Source organism: Oncorhynchus gorbuscha, unplaced genomic scaffold (assembly GCF_021184085.1).
Source record: "Oncorhynchus gorbuscha isolate QuinsamMale2020 ecotype Even-year unplaced genomic scaffold, OgorEven_v1.0 Un_scaffold_1091, whole genome shotgun sequence".
NCBI classification, from domain to species: domain Eukaryota; kingdom Metazoa; phylum Chordata; class Actinopteri; order Salmoniformes; family Salmonidae; genus Oncorhynchus; species Oncorhynchus gorbuscha.
This window is the reverse complement of record NW_025745977.1, coordinates 157720-172500: the sequence shown is the minus strand read 5'-3', so window position 1 is coordinate 172500 and position 14781 is coordinate 157720. Positions and strand designations below refer to the sequence as shown.

Genomic DNA, 14781 nt, shown 5'->3' with positions numbered 1-14781 from the left:
GTAATGTTACTATATTCTCCTGAAAACACAGTAATGTTACTATATCCTCCTCTCATCTGAAAACACAGTAATGTTACTATATTCTCCTGAAAACACAGTAATGTCACTATATTCTCCTCTAAAACACAGTAATGTTACTATATTCTCCTGAAAACACAGTAATGTTACTATATTCTCCTCTCATCTGAAAACACAGTAATGTTACTATATTCTCCTGAAAACACAGTAATGTCACTATATTCTCCTGAAAACACAGTAATGTTACTATATTCTCCTGAAAACACAGTAATGTTACTATATTCTCCTGAAAACACAGTAATGTTACTATATTCTCCTGAAAACACAGTAATGTTACTATATTCTCCTGAAAACACAGTAATGTTACTATATTCTCCTGAAAACACAGTAATGTTACTATATTCTCCTGAAAACACAGTAATGTTACTATATTCTCCTGAAAACACAGTAATGTCACTATATTCTCCTCTAAAACACAGTAATGTCACTATATTCTCCTGAAAACACAGTAATGTTACTATATTCTCCTCTAAAACACAGTAATGTCACTATATTCTCCTCTAAAACACAGTAATGTCACTATATTCTCCTGAAAACACAGTAATGTCACTATATTCTCCTCTAAAACACAGTAATGTCACTATATTCTCCTGAAAACACAGTAATGTTACTATATTCTCCTGAAAACACAGTAATGTTACTATATTCTCCTGAAAACACAGTAATGTTACTATATTCTCCTGAAAACACAGTAATGTTACTATATTCTCCTGAAAACACAGTAATGTTACTATATTCTCCTGAAAACACAGTAATGTCACTATATTCTCCTCTAAAACACAGTAATGTCACTATATTCTCCTGAAAACACAGTAATGTCACTATATTCTCCTCTAAAACACAGTAATGTCACTATATTCTCCTGAAAACACAGTAATGTTACTATATTCTCCTGAAAACACAGTAATGTTACTATATTCTCCTGAAAACACAGTAATGTTACTATATTCTCCTGAAAACACAGTAATGTCACTATATTCTCCTCTCATCTGTAAACACAGTAATGTTACTATATTCTCCTGAAAACACAGTAATGTTACTATATTCTCCTCTCATCTGAAAACACAGTAATGTTACTATATTCTCCTGAAAACACAGTAATGTTACTATATTCTCCTGAAAACACAGTAATGTCACTATATTCTCCTCTCATCTGTAAACACAGTAATGTTACTATATTCTCCTGAAAACACAGTAATGTTACTATATTCTCCTGAAAACACAGTAATGTTACTATATTCTCATCTAAAACACAGTAATGTTACTATATTCTCCTGAAAACACAGTAATGTCACTATATTCTCCTCTCATCTGTAAACACAGTAATGTTACTATATTCTCCTGAAAACACAGTAATGTTACTATATTCTCCTCTAAAACACAGTAATGTTACTATATTCTCCTGTAAACACAGTAATGTTACTATATTCTCCTGAAAACACAGTAATGTCACTATATTCTCCTCTCATCTGAAAACACAGTAACGTTACTATATTCTCCTGAAAACACAGTAATGTTGCTATATTCTCCTGAAAACACAGTAATGTTACTATATTCTCCTGTAAACACAGTAATGTTACTATATTCTCCTGTAAACACAGTAATGTTACTATATTCTTCTGAAATCACAGTAATGTTACTATATTCTCCTGAAAACACAGTAATGTTACTATATTCTCCTCTCATCTGAAAACACAGTAATGTTACTATATTCTCCTCTCATCTGAAAACACAGTAATGTTACTATATTCTCCTGAAAACACAGTAATGTCACTATATTCTCCTGGAAACACAGTAATGTTACTATATTCTCCTGAAAACACAGTAATGTTACTATATCCTCCTGAAAACACAGTAATGCTACTATATTCTCCTGTAAACACAGTAATGTTACTATATTCTCCTGAAAACACAGTAATGTTACTATATTCTCCTGAAAACACAGTAATGTTACTATATTCTCCTGAAAACACAGTAATGTTACTATATTCTCCTCTCATCTGAAAACACAGTAATGTTACTATATTCTCCTGAAAACACAGTAATGTTACTATATTCTCCTGAAAACACAGTAATGGTACTATATTCTCCTGTCATCTGAAAACACAGTAATGTCACTATATTCTCCTCTCATCTGAAAACACAGTAATGTTACTATATTCTCCTGAAAACACAGTAATGTTACTATATTCTCCTGTAAACACAGTAATGTTACTATATTCTCCTGAAAACACAGTAATGTTACTATATTCTCCTTAAAACACAGTAATGTTACTATATTCTCCTGAAAACACAGTAATGTTACTATATTCTCCTCTCATCTGAAAACACAGTAATGTTACTATATTCTCCTGAAAACACAGTAACGTTACTATATTCTCCTGAAAACACAGTAATGTTACTATATTCTCCTGAAAACACAGTAATGTTACTATATTCTCCTCTCATCTGAAAACACAGTAATGTTACTATATTCTCCTGAAAACACATTAATGTTACTATATTCTCCTGAAAACACAGTAATGTTACTATATTCTCCTGTAAACACAGTAATGTTACTATATTCTCCAGTAAACAAAGTAAAGTTACTATATTCTCCTGAAAACACAGTAATGTTACTATATTCTCCTGAAAACACAGTAATGTTACTATATTCTCCTGAAAACACAGTAATGTTACTATATTCTCATCTAAAACACAGTAATGTTACTATATTCTCCTGAAAACACAGTAATGTCACTATATTCTCCTGAAAACACAGTAATGTCACTATATTCTCCTCTCATCTGAAAACACAGTAATGTTACTATATTCTCATCTCATCTGAAAACACAGTAATGTTACTATATTCTCCTGAAAACACAGTAATGTTACTATATTCTCCTCTCATCTGAAAACACAGTAATGTTACTATATTCTCCTGAAAACACATTAATGTTACTATATTCTCCTGAAAACACAGTAATGTTACTATATTCTCCTGTAAACACAGTAATGTTACTATATTCTCCAGTAAACAAAGTAATGTTACTATATTCTCCTGAAAACACAGTAATGTTACTATATTCTCCTGAAAACACAGTAATGTTACTATATTCTCCTGAAAACACAGTAATGTTACTATATTCTCCTGAAAACACAGTAATGTTACTATATTCTCCTGAAAACACAGTAATGTTACTATATTCTCCTGAAAACACAGTAATGTCACTATATTCTCCTCTCATCTGAAAACACAGTAATGTTACTATATTCTCATCTCATCTGAAAACACAGTAATGTTACTATATTCTCCTGAAAACACAGTAATGTTACTATATTCTCCTGAAAACACAGTAATGTTACTATATTCTCCTCTCATCTGAAAACACAGTAATGTTACTATATTCTCCTGAAAACACAGTAATGTTACTATATTCTCCTGAAAACACAGTAATGTTACTATATCCTCCTGAAAACACAGTAATGCTACTATATTCTCCTGAAAACACAGTAATGTTACTATATTCTCCTGAAAACACAGTAATGTTACTATATTCTCCTGAAAACACAGTAATGTTACTATATTCTCCTGAAAACACAGTAATGTTGCTATATTCTCCTGAAAACACAGTAATGTTACTATATTCTCCTGAAAACACAGTAATGTTACTATATTTTCCTGTAAACACAGTAATGTTACTATATTCTCCTCTCATGTGAAAACACAGTAATGTTACTATATTCTCCTGAAAACACAGTAATGTTACTATATTCTCCTGAAAACACAGTAATGTTACTATATTCTCCTGAAAACACAGTAATGTTACTATATTCTCCTCTCATCTGAAAACACAGTAATGTTACTATATTCTCCTGAAAACACAGTAACGTTACTATATTCTCCTGAAAACACAGTAATGTTACTATATTCTCCTGAAAACACAGTAATGTTACTATATTCTCCTCTCATCTGAAAACACAGTAATGTTACTATATTATCCTGAAAACACAGTAATGTTACTATATTCTCCTGAAAACACAGTAATGTTGCTATATTCTCCTGAAAACACAGTAATGTTACTATATTCTCCTGAAAACACAGTAATGTTACTATATTCTCCTGAAAACACAGTAATGTTACTATATTCTCCTGAAAACACAGTAATGTTACTATATTCTCCTGAAAACACAGTAATGTTACTATATTATCCTGAAAACACAGTAATGTTGCTATATTCTCCTGAAAACACAGTAATGTTACTATATTCTCATCTAAAACACAGTAATGTTACTATATTCTCCTGAAAACACAGTAATGTTACTATATTCTCCTGTAAACACAGTAATGTTACTATATTCTCATCTAAAACACAGTAATGTTACTATATTCTCCTGAAAACACAGTAATGTCACTATATTCTCCTGAAAACACAGTAATGTCACTATATTCTCCTCTCATCTGAAAACACAGTAATGTTACTATATTCTCATCTCATCTGAAAACACAGTAATGTTACTATATTCTCCTGAAAACACAGTAATGTTACTATATTCTCCTGAAAACACAGTAATGTTACTATATTCTCATCTAAAACACAGTAATGTTACTATATTATCCTGAAAACACAGTAATGTTACTATATTCTCCTGAAAACACAGTAATGTTGCTATATTCTCCTGAAAACACAGTAATGTTACTATATTCTCCTGAAAACACAGTAATGTCACTATATTCTCCTCTCATCTGAAAACACAGTAATGTTACTATATTCTCATCTCATCTGAAAACACAGTAATGTTACTATATTCTCCTGAAAACACAGTAATGTTACTATATTCTCCTGAAAACACAGTAATGTTACTATATTCTCCTGAAAACACAGTAATGTTACTATATTCTCCTCTCATCTGAAAACACAGTAATGTTACTATATTCTCCTGAAAACACAGTAATGTTACTATATCCTCCTGAAAACACAGTAATGCTACTATATTCTCCTGAAAACACAGTAATGTTACTATATTCTCCTGAAAACACAGTAATGTTACTATATTCTCCTGAAAACACAGTAATGTTACTATATTCTCCTGAAAACACAGTAATGTTGCTATATTCTCCTGAAAACACAGTAATGTTACTATATTCTCCTGAAAACACAGTAATGTTACTATATTCTCCTGAAAACACAGTAATGTTGCTATATTCTCCTGAAAACACAGTAATGTTACTATATTCTCATCTAAAACACAGTAATGTTACTATATTCTCCTGAAAACACAGTAATGTTACTATATTCTCCTGAAAACACAGTAATGTTACTATATTCTCCTGTAAACACAGTAATGTTACTATATTCTCATCTAAAACACAGTAATGTTACTATATTCTCCTGAAAACACAGTAATGTTACTATATTCTCATCTAAAACACAGTAATGTTACTATATTCTCCTGAAAACACAGTAATGTCACTATATTCTCCTGAAAACACAGTAATGTCACTATATTCTCCTCTCATCTGAAAACACAGTAATGTTACTATATTCTCATCTCATCTGAAAACACAGTAATGTTACTATATTCTCCTGAAAACACAGTAATGTTACTATATTCTCCTGAAAACACAGTAATGTTACTATATTCTCCTGAAAACACAGTAATGTTACTATATTCTCATCTAAAACACAGTAATGTTACTATATTATCCTGAAAACACAGTAATGTTACTATATTCTCCTGAAAACACAGTAATGTTGCTATATTCTCCTGAAAACACAGTAATGTTGCTATATTCTCCTGAAAACACAGTAATGTTACTATATTCTCCTGAAAACACAGTAATGTTACTATATTTTCCTGTAAACACAGTAATGTTACTATATTCTCCTCTCATCTGAAAACACAGTAATGTTACTATATTCTCGTGTAAACACAGTAATGTTACTATATTCTCCTGAAAACACAGTAATGTTACTATATTCTCCTCTAAAACACAGTAATGTTACTATATTCTCCTGAAAACACAGTAATGTTACTATATTCTCCTGAAACACAGTAATGTTACTATATTCTCCTCTCATCTGAAAACACAGTAATGTTACTATATTCTCCTGAAAACACAGTAATGTTACTATATCCTCCTGAAAACACAGTAATGCTACTATATTCTCCTGTAAACACAGTAATGGTACTATATTCTCCTGTAAACACAGTAATGTTACTATATTCTCCTGTAAACACAGTAATGTTACTATATTCTCCTGAAAACACAGTAATGTTACTATATTCTCCTGTAAACACAGTAATGTTACTATATTCTCATCTAAAACACAGTAAATGTTACTATATTCTCATCTAAAACACAGTAATGTTACTATATTCTCCTCTCATCTGAAAACACAATAATGTTACTATATTCTCCTCTCATCTGAAAACACAGTAATGTTACTATATTCTCCTCTCATCTGTAAACACAGTAATGTTACTATATTCTCCTGTAAACACAGTAATGTCACTATATTCTCCTGTAAACACAGTCATGTTACTATATTCTCCTGAAAACACAGTAATGTTACTATATTCTCCTGTAAACACAGTAATGTTACTATATTCTCCTGAAAACACAGTAATGTTACTATATTCACCTGAAAACACAGTAATGTTACTATATTCTCCTGAAAACACAGTAATGTTACGATATTCTCCTGTAAACACAGTAATGTTACTATATTCTCCTGTAAACACAGTAATGTTACTATATTCTCCTGTAAACACAGTAATGTTACTATATTCTCCTGAAAACACAGTAATGTTACTATATTCTCCTGAAAACACAGTAATGTTACTATATTCTCCTGAAAACACAGTAATGTTACTATATTCTCCTGAAAACACAGTAATGTTACGATATTCTCCTGTAAACACAGTAATGTTACTATATTCTCCTGAAAACACAGTAATGTTACTATATTCTCATCTAAAACACAGTAAATGTTACTATATTCTCATCTAAAACACAGTAATGTTACTATATTCTCCTCTCATCTGAAAACACAATAATGTTACTATATTCTCCTCTCATCTGAAAACACAGTAATGTTACTATATTCTCCTCTCATCTGTAAACACAGTAATGTTACTATATTTTCCTGAAAACACAGTAATGTTACTATATTTTCCTGTAAACACAGTAATGTTACTATATTCTCCTCTCATCTGAAAACACAGTAATGTTACTATATTCTCCTGAAAACACAGTAATGTTACTATATCCTCCTGAAAACACAGTAATGCTACTATATTCTCCTGTAAACACAGTAATGTTACTATATTCTCCTGTAAAGACAGTAATGTTACTATATTCTCCTGTAAACACAGTAATGTTACTATATTCTCCTGAAAACACAGTAATGTTACTATATTCTCCTGTAAACACAGTAATGTTACTATATTCTCCTGAAAACACAGTAATGTTACTATATTCTCATCTAAAACACAGTAATGTTACTATATTATCCTGAAAACACAGTAATGTTACTATATTCTCCTGAAAACACAGTAATGTTGCTATATTCTCCTGAAAACACAGTAATGTTGCTATATTCTCCTGAAAACACAGTAATGTTACTATATTCTCCTGAAAACACAGTAATGTTACTATATTTTCCTGTAAACACAGTAATGTTACTATATTCTCCTCTCATCTGAAAACACAGTAATGTTACTATATTCTCGTGTAAACACAGTAATGTTACTATATTCTCCTGAAAACACAGTAATGTTACTATATTCTCCTCTAAAACACAGTAATGTTACTATATTCTCCTGAAAACACAGTAATGTTACTATATTCTCCTGAAACACAGTAATGTTACTATATTCTCCTCTCATCTGAAAACACAGTAATGTTACTATATTCTCCTGAAAACACAGTAATGTTACTATATCCTCCTGAAAACACAGTAATGCTACTATATTCTCCTGTAAACACAGTAATGGTACTATATTCTCCTGTAAACACAGTAATGTTACTATATTCTCCTGTAAACACAGTAATGTTACTATATTCTCCTGAAAACACAGTAATGTTACTATATTCTCCTGTAAACACAGTAATGTTACTATATTCTCATCTAAAACACAGTAAATGTTACTATATTCTCATCTAAAACACAGTAATGTTACTATATTCTCCTCTCATCTGAAAACACAATAATGTTACTATATTCTCCTCTCATCTGAAAACACAGTAATGTTACTATATTCTCCTCTCATCTGTAAACACAGTAATGTTACTATATTCTCCTGTAAACACAGTAATGTCACTATATTCTCCTGTAAACACAGTCATGTTACTATATTCTCCTGAAAACACAGTAATGTTACTATATTCTCCTGTAAACACAGTAATGTTACTATATTCTCCTGAAAACACAGTAATGTTACTATATTCACCTGAAAACACAGTAATGTTACTATATTCTCCTGAAAACACAGTAATGTTACGATATTCTCCTGTAAACACAGTAATGTTACTATATTCTCCTGTAAACACAGTAATGTTACTATATTCTCCTGTAAACACAGTAATGTTACTATATTCTCCTGAAAACACAGTAATGTTACTATATTCTCCTGAAAACACAGTAATGTTACTATATTCTCCTGAAAACACAGTAATGTTACTATATTCTCCTGAAAACACAGTAATGTTACGATATTCTCCTGTAAACACAGTAATGTTACTATATTCTCCTGAAAACACAGTAATGTTACTATATTCTCATCTAAAACACAGTAAATGTTACTATATTCTCATCTAAAACACAGTAATGTTACTATATTCTCCTCTCATCTGAAAACACAATAATGTTACTATATTCTCCTCTCATCTGAAAACACAGTAATGTTACTATATTCTCCTCTCATCTGTAAACACAGTAATGTTACTATATTCTCCTGAAAACACAGTAATGTTACTATATTTTCCTGTAAACACAGTAATGTTACTATATTCTCCTCTCATCTGAAAACACAGTAATGTTACTATATTCTCCTGAAAACACAGTAATGTTACTATATCCTCCTGAAAACACAGTAATGCTACTATATTCTCCTGTAAACATAGTAATGTTACTATATTCTCCTGTAAAGACAGTAATGTTACTATATTCTCCTGTAAACACAGTAATGTTACTATATTCTCCTGAAAACACAGTAATGTTACTATATTCTCCTGTAAACACAGTAATGTTACTATATTCTCCTGAAAACACAGTAATGTTACTATATTCTCCTGAAAACACAGTAATGTTACTATATTCTCCTGAAAACACAGTAATGTTACTATATTCTCCTGAAAACACAGTAATGTTACGATATTCTCCTGTAAACACAGTAATGTTACTATATTCTCCTGAAAACACAGTAATGTTACGATATTCTCCTGTAAACACAGTAATGTTACTATATTCTCCTGAAAACACAGTAATGTTACTATATTCTCATCTAAAACACAGTAAATGTTACTATATTCTCATCTAAAACACAGTAATGTTACTATATTCTCCTCTCATCTGAAAACACAATAATGTTACTATATTCTCCTCTCATCTGAAAACACAGTAATGTTACTATATTCTCCTCTCATCTGTAAACACAGTAATGTTACTATATTCTCCTGAAAACACAGTAATGTTACTATATTTTCCTGTAAACACAGTAATGTTACTATATTCTCCTCTCATCTGAAAACACAGTAATGTTACTATATTCTCCTGAAAACACAGTAATGTTACTATATCCTCCTGAAAACACAGTAATGCTACTATATTCTCCTGTAAACACAGTAATGTTACTATATTCTCCTGTAAAGACAGTAATGTTACTATATTCTCCTGTAAACACAGTAATGTTACTATATTCTCCTGAAAACACAGTAATGTTACTATATTCTCCTGTAAACACAGTAATGTTACTATATTCTCCTGAAAACACAGTAATGTTACTATATTCTCATCTAAAACACAGTAATGTTACTATATTATCCTGAAAACACAGTAATGTTACTATATTCTCCTGAAAACACAGTAATGTTGCTATATTCTCCTGAAAACACAGTAATGTTGCTATATTCTCCTGAAAACACAGTAATGTTACTATATTCTCCTGAAAACACAGTAATGTTACTATATTTTCCTGTAAACACAGTAATGTTACTATATTCTCCTCTCATCTGAAAACACAGTAATGTTACTATATTCTCGTGTAAACACAGTAATGTTACTATATTCTCCTGAAAACACAGTAATGTTACTATATTCTCCTCTAAAACACAGTAATGTTACTATATTCTCCTGAAAACACAGTAATGTTACTATATTCTCCTGAAACACAGTAATGTTACTATATTCTCCTCTCATCTGAAAACACAGTAATGTTACTATATTCTCCTGAAAACACAGTAATGTTACTATATCCTCCTGAAAACACAGTAATGCTACTATATTCTCCTGTAAACACAGTAATGGTACTATATTCTCCTGTAAACACAGTAATGTTACTATATTCTCCTGTAAACACAGTAATGTTACTATATTCTCCTGAAAACACAGTAATGTTACTATATTCTCCTGTAAACACAGTAATGTTACTATATTCTCATCTAAAACACAGTAAATGTTACTATATTCTCATCTAAAACACAGTAATGTTACTATATTCTCCTCTCATCTGAAAACACAATAATGTTACTATATTCTCCTCTCATCTGAAAACACAGTAATGTTACTATATTCTCCTCTCATCTGTAAACACAGTAATGTTACTATATTCTCCTGTAAACACAGTAATGTCACTATATTCTCCTGTAAACACAGTCATGTTACTATATTCTCCTGAAAACACAGGAATGTTACTATATTCTCCTGTAAACACAGTAATGTTACTATATTCTCCTGAAAACACAGTAATGTTACTATATTCACCTGAAAACACAGTAATGTTACTATATTCTCCTGAAAACACAGTAATGTTACGATATTCTCCTGTAAACACAGTAATGTTACTATATTCTCCTGTAAACACAGTAATGTTACTATATTCTCCTGTAAACACAGTAATGTTACTATATTCTCCTGAAAACACAGTAATGTTACTATATTCTCCTGAAAACACAGTAATGTTACTATATTCTCCTGAAAACACAGTAATGTTACTATATTCTCCTGAAAACACAGTAATGTTACGATATTCTCCTGTAAACACAGTAATGTTACTATATTCTCCTGAAAACACAGTAATGTTACTATATTCTCATCTAAAACACAGTAAATGTTACTATATTCTCATCTAAAACACAGTAATGTTACTATATTCTCCTCTCATCTGAAAACACAATAATGTTACTATATTCTCCTCTCATCTGAAAACACAGTAATGTTACTATATTCTCCTCTCATCTGTAAACACAGTAATGTTACTATATTCTCCTGAAAACACAGTAATGTTACTATATTTTCCTGTAAACACAGTAATGTTACTATATTCTCCTCTCATCTGAAAACACAGTAATGTTACTATATTCTCCTGAAAACACAGTAATGTTACTATATCCTCCTGAAAACACAGTAATGCTACTATATTCTCCTGTAAACACAGTAATGTTACTATATTCTCCTGTAAAGACAGTAATGTTACTATATTCTCCTGTAAACACAGTAATGTTACTATATTCTCCTGAAAACACAGTAATGTTACTATATTCTCCTGTAAACACAGTAATGTTACTATATTCTCCTGAAAACACAGTAATGTTACTATATTCTCCTGAAAACACAGTAATGTTACTATATTCTCCTGAAAACACAGTAATGTTACTATATTCTCCTGAAAACACAGTAATGTTACGATATTCTCCTGTAAACACAGTAATGTTACTATATTCTCCTGAAAACACAGTAATGTTACTATATTCTCATCTAAAACACAGTAAATGTTACTATATTCTCATCTAAAACACAGTAATGTTACTATATTCTCCTCTCATCTGAAAACACAATAATGTTACTATATTCTCCTCTCATCTGTAAACACAGTAATGTTACTATATTCTCCTGAAAACACAGTAATGTTACTATATTCTCATCTCATCTGAAAACACAGTAATGTTACTATATTCTCCTGTAAACACAGTAATGTTACTATATTCTCCTGAAAACACAGTAATGTTACTATATTCTCCTGAAAACACAGTAATGTTACTATATTCTCCTTAAAACACAGTAATGTTACTATATTCTCCTCTCATCTGAAAACACAGTAATGTTACTATATTCTCATCTCATCTGAAAACACAGTAATGTTACTATATTCTCCTCTCATCTGTAAACACAGTAATGTTACTATATTCTCCTGAAAACATAGTAATGTTACTATATCCTCCTGAAAACACAGTAATGTTACTATATTCTCCTGAAAACACAGTAATGTTACTATATTCTCCTGTAAACACAGTAATGTCACTATATTCTCATCTAAAACACAGTAATGTTACTATATTATCCTGAAAACACAGTAATGTCACTATATTGTCATTGAAAACACAGTAATGTTACTATATTCTCCTGAAAACACAGTAATGTTACTATATTCTCCTGTAAACACAGTAATGTTACTATATTCTCCTGAAAACACAGTAATGTTACTATATTCTCCTGTCATCTGAAAACACAGTAATGTTACTATATTCTCATCTGAAAACACAGTAATGTTACTATATTCTCCTCTCATCTGAAAACACAGTAATGTTACTATATTCTCCTGTAAACACAGTAATGTTACTATATTCTCCTGAAAACACAGTAATGTTACTATATCCTCCTGAAAACACAGTAATGTTACTATATTCTCCTGTAAACACAGTAATGTTACTATATTCTCCTCTCATCTGAAAACACAGTAATGTTACTATATTCTCATCTGAAAACACAGTAATGTTACTATATTCTCCTCTCATCTGAAAACACAGTAATGTTACTATATTCTCCTGTAAACACAGTAATGTTACTATATTCTCCTGAAAACACAGTAATGTTACTATATCCTCCTGAAAACACAGTAATGTTACTATATTCTCCTCTCATCTGAAAACACAGTAATGTTACTATATTCTCCTGTAAACACAGTAATGTTACTATATTCTCCTGTAAACACAGTAATGTTACTATATTCTCCTCTCATCTGAAAACACAGTAATGTTACTATATTCTCCTGTAAACACAGTAATGTTACTATATTCTCCTGTAAACACAGTAATGTTACTATATTCTCATATGAAAACAGTAATGTTACTATATTCTCCTAAAAACACAGTAATGTTACTATATTCTCCTGTAAACACAGTAATGTTACTATATTCCCATCTGAAAACACAGCAATGTTACTATATTCTCCTGTAAACACAGTAATGTTACTATATTCCCATCTGAAAACACAGCAATGTTTCTATATTCTCCTCTCATCTGAAAACACAGTAATGTTACTATATTCTCCTGAAAACACAGTAATGTTACTATATTCTCCTCTCATCTGAAAACACAGTAATGTTACTATATTCTCCTGTAAACACAGTAATGTAAGAAGTTGGGTTAAGGTTGTATAGAGGTTGGGTTAAGACTGTGAGAAGTTGGGTTGAATAGAGGTTAGGTTAAGGTTGTGATTGTATAGAGGTTAGGTCAGGGTTGTACAGAGGTTGGGTTAAGGTTGTGGTTGAACAGAGGTCAGGGTTGTATAGAGGTTGGGTTAAGGTTGTGGTTGTACAGAGGTTAGGTCAGGGTTGTATAGAGGTTGTGTTAGGGTTGTGGTTGTACAGAGGTTAGGTCAGGGTTGTGGTTGTACAGAGGTTAGGTCAGAGTTGTATAGAGGTTGGGTCAGGGTTGTGGTTGTACAGATGTTAGGTCAGGGTTGTATAGAGGTTGGGTCAGGGTTGTGGTTGTACAGAGGTTAGGTCAGGGTTGTATAGAGGTTGGGTTAGGGTTGTGGTTGTACAGAGGTTAGGTCAGGGTTGTAGTAAAGTGGTTGGGTTGTGGTTGTACAGAGGTTAGGTCAGGGTTGTATAGAGGTTGGATTAGGGTTGTGGTTGTACAGATGTTAGGTCAGGGTTGTATAGAGGTTGGGTCAGGGTTGTGGTTGTACAGAGGTTAGGTCAGGGTTGTATAGAGGTTTGGTTAGGGTTGTGGTTGTACAGAGGTTGGGTCAGGGTTGTGGTTGTACAGAGGTTAGGTCAGAGTTGTATAGAGGTTGGGTCAGGGTTGTGGTTGTACAGATGTTAGGTCAGGGTTGTATAGAGGTTGGGTTAGGGTTGTGGTTGTACAGAGGTTAGGTCAGGGTTGTAGTAAAGAGGTTGGGTTGTGGTTGTACAGAGGTTAGGTCAGGGTTGTATAGAGGTTGGATTAGGGTTGTGGTTGTACAGATGTTAGGTCAGGGTTGTATAGAGGTTTGGTTAGGGTTGTGGTTGTACAGAGGTTAGGTCAGGGTTGTATAGAGGTTAGGTCAGGGTTGTAAAGAGGTTGGGTTGTGGTTGTACAGAGGTTAGGTCAGGGTTGTATAGAGGTTGGATTAGGGTTGTGGTTGTACAGAGGTTAGGTCAGGGTTGTGATTGTACAGAGGTTAGGTCAGGGTTGTGGTTGTACAGAGGTTAGGTCAGAGTTGTATACAGGTTGG

At 31.7% G+C, this 14781-nt stretch overlaps 1 protein-coding gene across 1 annotated transcript in view; it reads right to left on the bottom strand.

Moving 5' to 3' along the window:
- LOC124021215 (E3 ubiquitin-protein ligase MARCHF8-like) overlaps positions 1–14781 on the bottom strand; it is a 36969-nt gene that overhangs the window by 1770 nt on the left and 20418 nt on the right. The gene's annotated exons all lie outside the window — the stretch shown is intronic.